General features: G+C 39.4%; 1 pseudogene; it reads right to left on the bottom strand.

Annotated features, from left to right (window-relative positions):
- Positions 1-5,340: 5,340 nt before the first annotated feature.
- Positions 5,341-11,010, bottom strand: LOC116587168 (annotated as a pseudogene).
- Between the last annotated feature and the right edge of the window lie 739 nt (positions 11,011-11,749).

The following is an 11,749-nucleotide window of genomic DNA, read 5'->3' as shown; positions in this document are numbered from 1 at the left end:
TGAGATCAAGAGTCACATGCTGTATTGAGCCAGCCAGATAGTCCCTCGATTTTTAAGTTTTCTAGAAAATCGATGAGTCCATCAATAAGCAAGTTTCATAAATCAGCATCTCACCTTCTCCTTGTAGGAAACATCCAAAAGTAACAAGGAGAATTTTCAATGCAAGCTCTATTTCCAATGAAGACAGAATAATCCCCATTTCTACACATAAGGGTTATCAAATCAAAAGCAGCTGAGGTTAAGGGAGAGGCTAAGAAAGAACCTTTGAATTTCACTTCAGAGGGAAATTTCCCTAGCAGAGACCATACCTAACAGTGCAATCAAAATGCATTTGTAAAAGTGAGAAGTTCAGACTGATATTTCCCAAGTATACCTCTTGATACATACGAAGTACAAGAACTGGGTTAAAATGAGCCAGCAAATGAAATTATCTTCAACTGTGTTTGGTTCAGTAGAGTACAGCAGGCAGGTGAAGAAAGAAAGAAGGAAGGAAGGAAGGAAGGAAGGAAAGAAGGAAGGGAAAAATTTTTTTTAAAAAAATCAAAAGTACAGGTAAATGAAGCAGCCCGCTCTCTGGCAACAGAGAGAGAGAAATTTTTAATTGTTCACAGCAGCAAAATGTGAAACCACCTTGACCTCTATCTGGCCAAGGAACTTCTTGAAAAAACAAACAAGCAAAACAGCCTTAGGAAAAATCAAAACATAAAAAAGAACCACAGTGGTAGCAAAAACACAATACTGTAGCCTTCTACTTCTGGCCAAGACGGAGTAACAGGAACTAGACTTATTTTCTCACTTTAATCAACCAAAAAACTGGATAAGATATATAAAACAATGGTTTTCCAGACAGGACATCAAGCCACAGAGGGCAGTGATCTCTGAGAGACAGGAAACGAAGGATGCAAACCCTGTGGTTTACTGCTTCATTCGCTGTGCTGGGAGAGGTTCTAGCCCACAGCAGAGAGAAGCAGCCCAGAAAGAAACATGTTCTCTAGGCTAAGGAGTCAGAGTTGGGATTCAATGATATCAAGGTAGCAGAGTTTATAAAAGGGCATACAAGGGAGGACACAGCTGCCCGGTGAAGGAACTCCAGAGATGTGCAGACGATCATCGTGTACAAACAGCAGAGTATTAATCTGTGTGTACCTAGAAGGAAATCGCCAAGGCTAGAGGAAGAGTCATCTGGAAGGGTAAGGGGTAGCACTGCCTGGGGCTTCCAGACTCCAGGAACAGTGTGTGGCCATATCAGCCAAATGAAAAGCCTCAAGATTCACAGGCATTGCACATAGTACACAAAAGGATCATTTTTTTTAACAAATTTTTTTTTTTTAAGATTTTACTTATTTATTTGACAGAGAGAAATCACAAGTAGACGGAGAGGCAGGCAGAGAGAGAGGAAGGGAAGCAGGCTCCCTGCTAAGCAGAGAGCCCAATGTGGGACTCGATCCCAGGACCCTGAGATCATGACCTGAGCCGAAGGCAGCGGCTTAACCCACTGAGCCACCCAGGCGCCCCAGGATCTTACCTTAATCCCTACAACAAACACTTCTCTGCCATGCAACAAAGCCTCCCACCTAAGAAAACTTCAAATCAAGACCGGAAATTTAAAAATGCAATCACAGTGTCTAAAATCCATTCAAAAATTACCGGGCATGAAAAAGAGGAAGAAAACATGATCTGTACTGTCAGTAACCAAAACCAAAACCAAAACCAAAAACATAACTGACTCAAAACTGATACCTATATTAGAGTTAGAAGAGGACAATAAAACACTTACTATAACTGTATTCTTTACATCCAAACAGTAGAAAGTGTAGGCTATAAAAAAGGCCCAGATCAAACTAAAAGAAATGAAAACTGCTATATCTGAGGTTCAAAATATAATGGACAGGAATGCAGGCCTGGGAACTGTGTATCTGCTTACTATCTATACTTCTGTCTTCTCCAGAATGTCACATAAATGGGATTGTACACTATGTAGCCTTTTGAGTTTGGCTTTTTTCACTTAGCAAAATACATTCAAGATTCACCAATATTGTTACATGTATAAATAAAAAGCTTAGTCCAACCCAACCTGTACAACCACAGATGTACCTAAATTTTGTATATATATTCACCAGATGAATGATATGTGGGTTGTTTCTAGTTTGCACAGTTATGAATAAAGCTATTATAAACATCAATACAAGAGATTTTGTGTAGACCTTATGTAGATTTTGTGTAGACAGAGACACAGATATTGGGTACACACCAAGAAATGAAACTACTGGATCATATGGTAGGTGTATGCTTAATTTCGTAAGAAATCACCAAATTGTCTTCCAAAGTGGCTGGGTCTTAATTTACACTCACAATATTAATGAATGACAATTCTAGTTATTCTGCATACTAATCATAATTCTTTGTTATTCTAATAAGTATACAGTGGATTCTCCTTATGGTTATTTTTCTACTATATTTAATTAGTCTTTAATTTCTTTTGTAACATGTATTATTATCATAATATTTTATTAAATTTCTAATTTTAATTCCAGTATAGTAAACATCTAGTGTTATCTCAGTTTCAGGTGTACAATATACACCTGACAATATAGTGAACCAACAATTTCAGACATCACCCAGTGCCCAATATAAGTGTGCTCTTAATCCCTATTTCATGCATCCCCCCACACCCTCCCCTCTTGTAACCACCAGTTTGTTCTCTAGAGTTAACAGTCCTTGTGGTTTTAATTTGGATTTCCCTAATGCAAAATGATTTTGAATCTGTTGAAATAATTATGTTGAAAATCTTCATATATATTTTTGCCATCCATATGATGTTGAATAATTATGTTGAAAATCTTCATATATATTTTTGCCATCCATATCTCTTCGATCAATTGTTTATTCAAACCTTCCTTTCAACTGAATTTTTATTTTCTTATTTTGAGTTGGCAAAGGTTTTTACATATACTTATTAAAGGTCTTCCATCAGATATATGCTCTGCAAATATTTTCTCCATTTCTTTTCATTTTTGTAATGTTTTATGTTACAGAGGAAAAATGGTTTCTTTTTATTTTGATAAATCCCAATTTATGGGCACCTGGGTGGCTCAGTGGGTTAAAGCCTCTGCCTCAGCTCGGGTCATGATCCCAGGGTCCTGGGATCAAGCCCCGCATCAGGCTCTCTGCTCAGCAGGGAAGCTGCTTCCTCCTCTCTCTCTCTGTCTGCCTCTCTGCCTACTTGTGATCTCTGTCTGTCAAATAAATAAATAAAATCTTTAAAAAAAAACCCAATTTATGAATATTTCCTTTTGTAGCTTATGGTTTTTGACTCCTGCTTTAAAAAACTCTGACTCACCCAACATCATAAAGGCTTTACTCTACTGGAGTTTTCTAAGAATTGGTGATATAGGCCTTAATCTAGCGATAATATTTAAAGCAATGAATATGGAAGTGATCTCTTGGGAGACTATTGGACAGTGAAAAAAGTAAGACAAGGACAGTTTCAAGGGGTGTGTTAATACTTGATGGTCTGGTAGAGAAGAGTGAGTTGGAAAAGAAGACTAAAAGAAGAGCCTATTGAAATAGGAAGAAACTAAATGAGTGTGATGTTACAGAAGCCTAGAAAAGCAAGTGCTGCCGTGAGGAGGAAGGGTCACTTCTACCAAATAGTGCTCAGGAGTCATGTAAGATGATGGTCTATCTTGGTAAGGGTCCCTCAAGCAAACACCCATAAAGCTAAAGTCGTTGGAAGTTAAGAGTCACAGCTATACTTTTTTTAAAGATTTATTTATTTATTTGTTTGACAGAGAAACAGACAGACACAAGTGGGCAGAGAGGCAGGCAGAGAGAAAAAGGGGGAAGCAGGTTGCCACTGAGCAGTGAGCCCAACGTGGGGCTCGATCCCAGGACCCTGGGATCATGACCTGAGCTGAAGGCAGCGGCTTAACCCACTGAGCCACTCAGGCATCCCCACAGCTACTTTTTTTTAATTTATTTATTTATTTTAAAGATTTTATTTATTTATTTGACAGACAGAGATCACAAGTAGACAGAGAGGCAGGCAGAGAGAGAGGGGTAGGGGATGCAGGCTCCCTGCCAAGCAGAGAGCCCAATGTGGGGCTCAATCCCAGGACCCTTGGACCATGACCTGAGCTGAAGGCAGAGTCTTTAACCCACTAAGCCACCCAGGTGCCCACAGCTACATTTTAAATGTAAATATTTTACTTGTTTTAGCTAGAAGCTGAAAAAAAAAAAATTGATAGGTTAAATTTGTCTACACGTCTGCTTTGGTAAAGTCACCAAGAGGCGTCTATAACTCTTATTTGCCTGGATTTACTCACTAACAGTCCCTCCATGAGGAGGGACATTTACAGGAATGATCCTCCGAGATTTAAGCTAGAAAGTAGGGTGCCTGGGTGGCTCAGTTGGTTAAGCAACTGCCTTCGGCTCAGGTCATGATCTTGGAGTGCCGGGATGAAGTCCTGCATCAGGCTCCCAGCTCCATGGGGAGTCTGCTTCTCCCCTCTCATGCTCTCTCCCACTCTCTCTCTCTCAAATAAATAAATAAAATCTTAAAAAAAAAAAAAAAGCTAGAAAGTATATATTGGGCTCATGTTGCTATTATGGTACCTGCTGCCTATAAATTTTTCAAATAACCATTCATCTTCTCTCTGGTCACAAGGTCCAAAACCTGCCTGTAGATTTAGTGAACTATAATCTCTAGCTTCTTTTCTTGTCTTAAAATCATTTCTTTTCATTCTTAGGACTCAAAGGGATAAACAGGAATAATAAAGCTTGTTTAAACCTTATGCTCTATGAATCTAAGATGCTGGGTAAAGATCCACTCATTTAGAGAAATACATCAGTTTCCACATCCAATTATAAAACCAGAAAACCATCTTTGAACAGACTAATGCTGTGAGGAGAAAAAAAAAAAGGAAAATTAGGAAATTAAGGCTAGTGAAGAAGAGATAAGGTCAACATACTGAGAGCCTCATAAAGGCTGGGGGATTGTTGGAATAGAAATATTATAACAGGGGCGCCTGGGTGGCTCAGTGGGTTAAGCCGCTGCCTTCGGCTCAGGTCATGATCCCAGGGTCCTGGGATCAAGTCCCGCATCGGGCTCTCTGCTCAGCGGGGAGCCTGCTTCCTCCTCTCTCTCTCTCTGCCTGCCTCTCTGCCTACTTGTAATCTCTCTCTGTCAAATAAATAAATAAAATCTTTAACAAGGAAGCTAAAAAGATAGGAAGTGACATAAGAGGGAAATGTTTGAAATCAAGATGAGGGAGACAGGAGAGTGACTGGTGACGACTATGGGAGTAGGTGGCTGGAAACGACGGAGGGAAAATTTAACGTTCAGGAGGTTACAGAAACAGGAGGCCTGGGGTTGGTTAGGTCATCTAGCCAGATGTAAGCAACAGCAGTGACAGGAGCAATCAGAGGTCTCATGAGGCTGTGGAAAAAGACAGTGACCAGGCAGCATGTGAGGGAGGGCCTGGAGAAAAAATGGGTCTGTGCGACCTAAAGTCACGCAACTGCCCAGGTTAGGAGAATGTTAACCAAGGGAGTGGGTACCAGCAGAGTCAAAAGCAGAGGACAGTCTTGAGAGCTATCCTGGGGTAAAATCAGCAGTCTGGGACTAAGTGAATGGAAGAAATAAGTAACTGGAAAAGTCTTCAATGACATGAGAATTTCTATTTTGGGCAATCAGACTGACTGTGATGCCATTAGTCAAAACGTAGAACACGAACCAGAGATCTTCAGGTTTCTGCCTTTCTACCACCCTACTCCCACCATGTGTCCCCACATGCGCACCTGCACACATATACAGTTTAGGAACCTGAGTGGGGACAATCAGGTATACTGGAATTTAAATAAATTTTTCAAACATTTCCTATGAAAGATACATATGGTCGCTTGGTCTTAGATACGAAACGACTGTTCAAGAGAATGAACCACTCAAGAAAGGAAAGAGGAAGATAAAAGGAGAAGGAGGGAGGCAGAAAGGCAGGAGGAAGTTTCTGACAACATTATCACAAAGATGCAAGGGAGAAAAAGAAACTCTGTGCATTTCCAAAGCCCAGAAGATGAGGGTTAGATCAGTATTTGAAACAGATGGTATAATGTTAACAGATGGCAGAGAGAACACAGAACATCTTCAGTCTCATTTTTCATGTGTCCTCTCTATCAAAGAATCCTTAAAACTGAAAATGGAAGAACAAACAAGACAATGAAGTGACTACAGCCAGCCTGAAGGCTGGAGTGTGTGATGCAGTGAACCAATGTATGGGAAGTGTTGGGTATGAGTCATCAGTGGCAAAAAGGAAATCTGTTGTAAGGCAGTTGAGGAGGTAATTAGGCCAAGTCTTAAGTATATGTCAGGTATTGGGAAAAATACTTTGAATGCATGTTTAGAAATATTTGATGTCTCATCATAATAAAAAATCAAAACCACTAAGAATAGCATGAATAAATCAACAAAAATGCCTCAATTATAATTAAAGACCAACTCCTGATAATGGGGAGATGACATCATTTTGATATCTTATCGCCAGAAGAAAGGAGGATAAATGGGGAGTAGTTTATGCAGAGAGGTGACCAAGAACAGATACATGAAAGTATTAGTTATTGATAAAAAGAAGTTGCTCCGACCTCGAGAACTTCTTAGGCATGGTACCTACCTGTAGCTTCTGTGCAGGTGGGCTCACAACTAATGTAAACAGCCTTGGGGTTTTTCAGTCTATGATGCCTCCTGTCCTATTGGCAGGGCCTGCTGGGTTGGGAGCCAACCTAATGGGTTTGCATTGCTACCTTTGTGGCAACACTGCTTTGTTTGTTAATCCTGCTTTTGACTGCTGCAAGAGATCAAACCCATCTAGAAGGATAACACAGACCTTCCACAAATCCAATGGCCTGAAACTTAAAACTTTGAACATGAGCTATAGCTATCTTCATTAAAACAGCAAGTCATTCAGATCACTAAAACAGACTCCACCACCACCACCATTCTTGTTATAGCAAAAATTTAGAGATACTGTCACAGAATTGTTTTAGATTTGAGGAATGATCAAATACACAGTTTGCAGAACACTGGCAAAACCCATTCTGAAACCAATGTTAAACCACTGATGATCTCCCAACTGGCAAATCAAAATGTTTACTTTCAGACTTCTGCCAAGGGATTCTCCCATTTCCCTTTCCTCTCCTGGCCTCCTGCATGTCTCAGACTCATCAGCCCCCTAATTTTCAATTTCTTTATCCTCAGTCTCTGCTTTGTCCTCAGTCCTCCCTGTGAAATGTTGGAGCTTCCTATGTTTCCTTAATTAGAGCTTCAAATGCTGATCTCTTCCACAAACGACCTACAGACACGCCCAGAAATAATGTTTAACCCAAACCCCTTGTCTCAGTCAAGCTGACACGTAAAATTAACCGACACAGAATGTCTTCCAGAAACACGAATATGAACACCTAAAGAATCATCGAAGGTAATAAAAAATGCTTGACTCAAGGAAGTGTGCGCTAGATGGGGTGTAAAGGAGGAAGGCAGAGCTGTTTTTATTGTCTGTTTTCTGTTTTCCCCTATAATCCTTGAGAAAACAATCTATATAAACTGTGTGCATGTTTAACTTTGATAAGAAAAATTTTTAAATAAAAATATACTGCTGATGTTTGCCTGAGCAATTTCAGTAAAGTGACTGGGACAGAAGCCAGACAGAAGGATGTAAACAAGATTTATGACAATAAGCGTAGATTCACCTTCTTTTTTAAATTAACTTAATGTAAAGGGAAGAAGAAAGGACAACAGTCTCAAGAGGATATGGTATCAAAGATCAACATTTTTTAGGAAAAGGTGACAAGAAAAAGAGAAGTTAGTGTAAGAAATGCAAAGTAAAATGCATGCACTATAATAAATTAGATAAATTAATTAAACTGACAATGCTAAGGAACAGTACAACTAATAAGATGTATTATAGATATACACATAACAGATAAAATAGGATTTGAGGTGTAAGAAGAGGAGAGCGCTGTATTGACAGAAAGGCCAATAATTATTATGATAATTGCAAACATTTTCTGAGTGAACACTATGCTAAAAACTTCCATGCAGCACCCTGACTCCCCAAAATAGCCCTGGAAAGTGTGTTTCATTATCTTCATTTTACAGTTGGGAAACTGAATCTAAGAAAACTTTTTCTCTGAAAGAGTCAAAGAAAGTTGATCTAAGTCAGTGGTTTTGAACCAAGGGTGATTTTGCTTTCAGGGATACACGTAACAATGTCCAGAGACATTCTGTCACAAATGAGGAGGGGGAGTCATATGTTCCTGGTACCTGTGGGCAGGGGCCATCAATGCTGCCAAGTATCCTGCCATACAGAGAACAGCCCTCAACAAAGAATTATCTAGCCAAAAATGACAATAAGGCTGAGAATGAGTAGCCCTAACCTAAATTATTCCTGGAAATATTAGAAGGCATAAGTGGTGAAAATGTATAAAAAAAAGAGACTCAATGATTGGATCTAGTCATGGTAACTGCTACCCTGAGGGCTGTTCATAAATGTGCTGGCTCAAAGATGAAAACTGGCAATCAACAGCCAAGTGAAAATCTAAGAGGAGATTATTGCATTAATTTTATTTTTTTTAGAAGTTTTTTTAAATTTTATTTTTTCATTATTCCAAGATTCATTGTTTATACACCACACCCAAAGCTCCATGCAATATGTGCCCTCCTTAATACCCACCACCATGCTCACCTACCCCCCCACCCCCTTCCCTCCAAAATCTTCAGTTTGTTTCTCAGAGTCCACACTCTCATGCTTCATCTCCCCTTCTGATTTCCACCCAATTCACTTTTCCTTTTCTTCTCCTAATGTCCTCCATGTTATTCCTTATGCTCCACAAGGAAGTGAAACCATATGATAATTGACTCTCTCTGCTTGACTTACTTCACTCAGCATAATCTCCTCCAGTCCCATCCTATTGCATTAATTTTAAATGGCAAAATAAAGACATGCCAATAGATGGAAGAAATGTTGGAACACAAGGTAACTAAGAAAATGGAAGGGTAGTGTAAGGAAAATGTGATTCTTTGAATAGAGTCAAACGGTTAAAAAAACAAAATTCATGAATATCGGTCATATGAGGTCACCACACTTTAAAACAGGGAACAGGATGCCTTAACAGACATACAGGGATGGGGGAATAAAATTGAAGGAGTTCATGCTGGATTCTGTTTATTTCTTCAGAGAAGAAAGATGCCAGAATTCTGTAAAAATAAGTGGAGAAAAGATTACATAAAGCCAAAAGGAAAAAAATGAAGATTAGGAACTATAGGTAAAAGAGAAGGAAAAAAATTAGAGCAAGTAAATTCTGTAAACCTTTGAGGGTTCGGCTGAGTATAAAAAACTCAAGGATACCTAAAAAGAGGAGTCATTGGATTTTTCTCTATGGGCCATTTGGGGTACCAAGAAATCTACCCAACCTCATACCTGAAACAAGTAAGAACTTGGCAAAATATATAAGACAATTGCCTGGTAGAATTTTCTGGATCATGAAAGAGAATCCTAAGCAGAGCAAAAAAGCTAGTAAAACTAAAGAAACAAAGATCAGAGTTTGGGGGGAAAAAGGTGCCTGGAAGTTGTGGAGCAAAGAAGGAAACTAGGAAAGCAGCAGCAAGTGGAAGGGGGGTGGGGGAGATGGAGAGAACAGTTGGGAGGAGGAATAAAAAGAAAAAGATGCACAAGAAGTCTGCTAGAAATTTGCATAAATTCCTCTGAATATGAGCCAAAGGCTAAGCTGGGGTTTTTTTTCTATTTAATAAAAATACTGAGTGCTGCCAAAAAAATATAAAAACAAAGTTGGAATGGCAATGCAAGTAGTCTCTCCTAATTTATTTTTTACATCTTTCTAACTTTCATACTCACAGTGAAAGCTTCAACTGAGAGGCTTCTGCAAAGTCTTCTGGTGGTGGTGTTCTCCGTTCCCCGGATGTAGAGTTTAATCTGTAACTGATGGATGTGACGCGATCTACAGGTTTATCGAGCTTCACGTCTGGTGTTTCTGGAGTAGACCTCAGGTCTTGCACATTAATGGTTCAAAAGGTACATTAGCTGCAGAACATTCTCAAGTCATGGATATTTAGGTGTCTGTCAATGTCGGCCACACTGTGACAATAAGGAGAATTTTCCTTCAGAGATGTTTTCTGGGAAATTTTTTGTTTCTTTGCTTGTCTTTTTTTACAAGTTGGGAACACTCTTCCTTTCTCGTTCACTCTCCTTTGGCCTCTGTTTCATCTGCTGCACCTTCTGAGCCCTGTTAGTTTTTCTGTCCTCTCAGATATGCTGCCGTAGAACACTCCCGCTGCTCTCTCCTCCATAGTACCCTGCATTTCAGAGGACAGCCCTGCATAGCTGTCTCTTGTCAGTTTTTCTTCTTCTAGGCCTATCCCATCCCCATGGTATTTTTCAGACATTATTTTGATTGGTAAATGAGCAAAAGCAGGACATAAGTCTGCCTTAGAAAGTTCTTCCCACCGTTTCTTGATGTTTTCTAATTAGAGTAGATGTATAATATGACTTCACATCTTCTAACAAGAACTACACACTGAATCCTGTTTCTTTAAACAGCATCTCTTGGTCGTCTTTTTTTGTTGGCCAGTACTGGGTACATTTAACAGATTCCTTCCCCACAACTCAGTTTAGCATGACAACTGCTTTGGTCTTTTTCTGCCAAACCATGGGCCAGAAATGGCAACCTGTACTAGGAAGTGGCCCCTATGTTAAGATATAATTCTTCTGTGCCTCTTCTGTGCCATCTTAAATTGGCACCAATATAATCATTTTCAGCATTCTAACATGACTGTGATCGTAGGGGGCTTTGATCTCTGCATCTGTTTCAGTTTCTGTTTAATGGAAACTTGGCCATTCTATGAGGACAGTCATGGGAGTCACAGCAAATTTCCAAGTACAGCCATAGCTAGTGACTTTGAGCACCCAACTGCTCAAACTCCTGCTGGATAGTGGCAGACATGGTTTTGGAAGCAAGCTGGTGTTAGCAGAGCAGCTCAGGCCCTACAGGGTCCAGGGAGAGCTGCTGAGAGCTAAATGGTGCATGTAGAGAACTGTAGGATTAAATTTCATGAGAGAAAAAAAAACAAAGATTCGTAAGATAAATAATTCCCAGAGCCCACACACAACAAAAAATCATTCAAAGTCCATTCATTTAGAGGGCATTTCTCTTGGGAAACATCTGGGACATCAAGGAAAATCCTCCCACATGGGCCCAGCCATCACTCTCTCTCCCATAGTGCAAGTAAATAGATGATGATTGACAGGTAGGTAGACAAAAGATATATATTTTTTCTAAAAATAAAAACCTATAAGTACTTGGAGAAAAAAAGGTCAATAACATAAGTCATCAAGGAAATTAACATTAAAATCAAAATAGGATACCATTACACACCCATTAGATGGCTAAATTAGAAGGACTGACATCCCAAATGTTAGCAAAAATGTGAAGCATGGAACTATCATACATTTCTGATGGAACTATAACACTTCTCAACTGTAATTTTAGAAAACTGTTTGGCATTTTCATAGAGTTGAGTATATGCCAATACTATAACCCAGCTATCTCAATTCTAGGATTTACACTATAGGATAAAAACATACATCCATTCAGAGACTTGTACAGGAATTTTTATAGCAATTTTTTCGTAGCCTAAACCCTGGAACAATCCACATGTCCGTCAACTTGTGAATGGATAAAT

Source organism: Mustela erminea, chromosome 3, assembly GCF_009829155.1.
Source record: "Mustela erminea isolate mMusErm1 chromosome 3, mMusErm1.Pri, whole genome shotgun sequence".
Taxonomy (NCBI): Eukaryota; Metazoa; Chordata; class Mammalia; order Carnivora; family Mustelidae; genus Mustela; species Mustela erminea.
The sequence above is the reverse complement of the archived record's forward strand: the minus strand, read 5'-3'. Positions and strand labels throughout refer to the sequence as shown.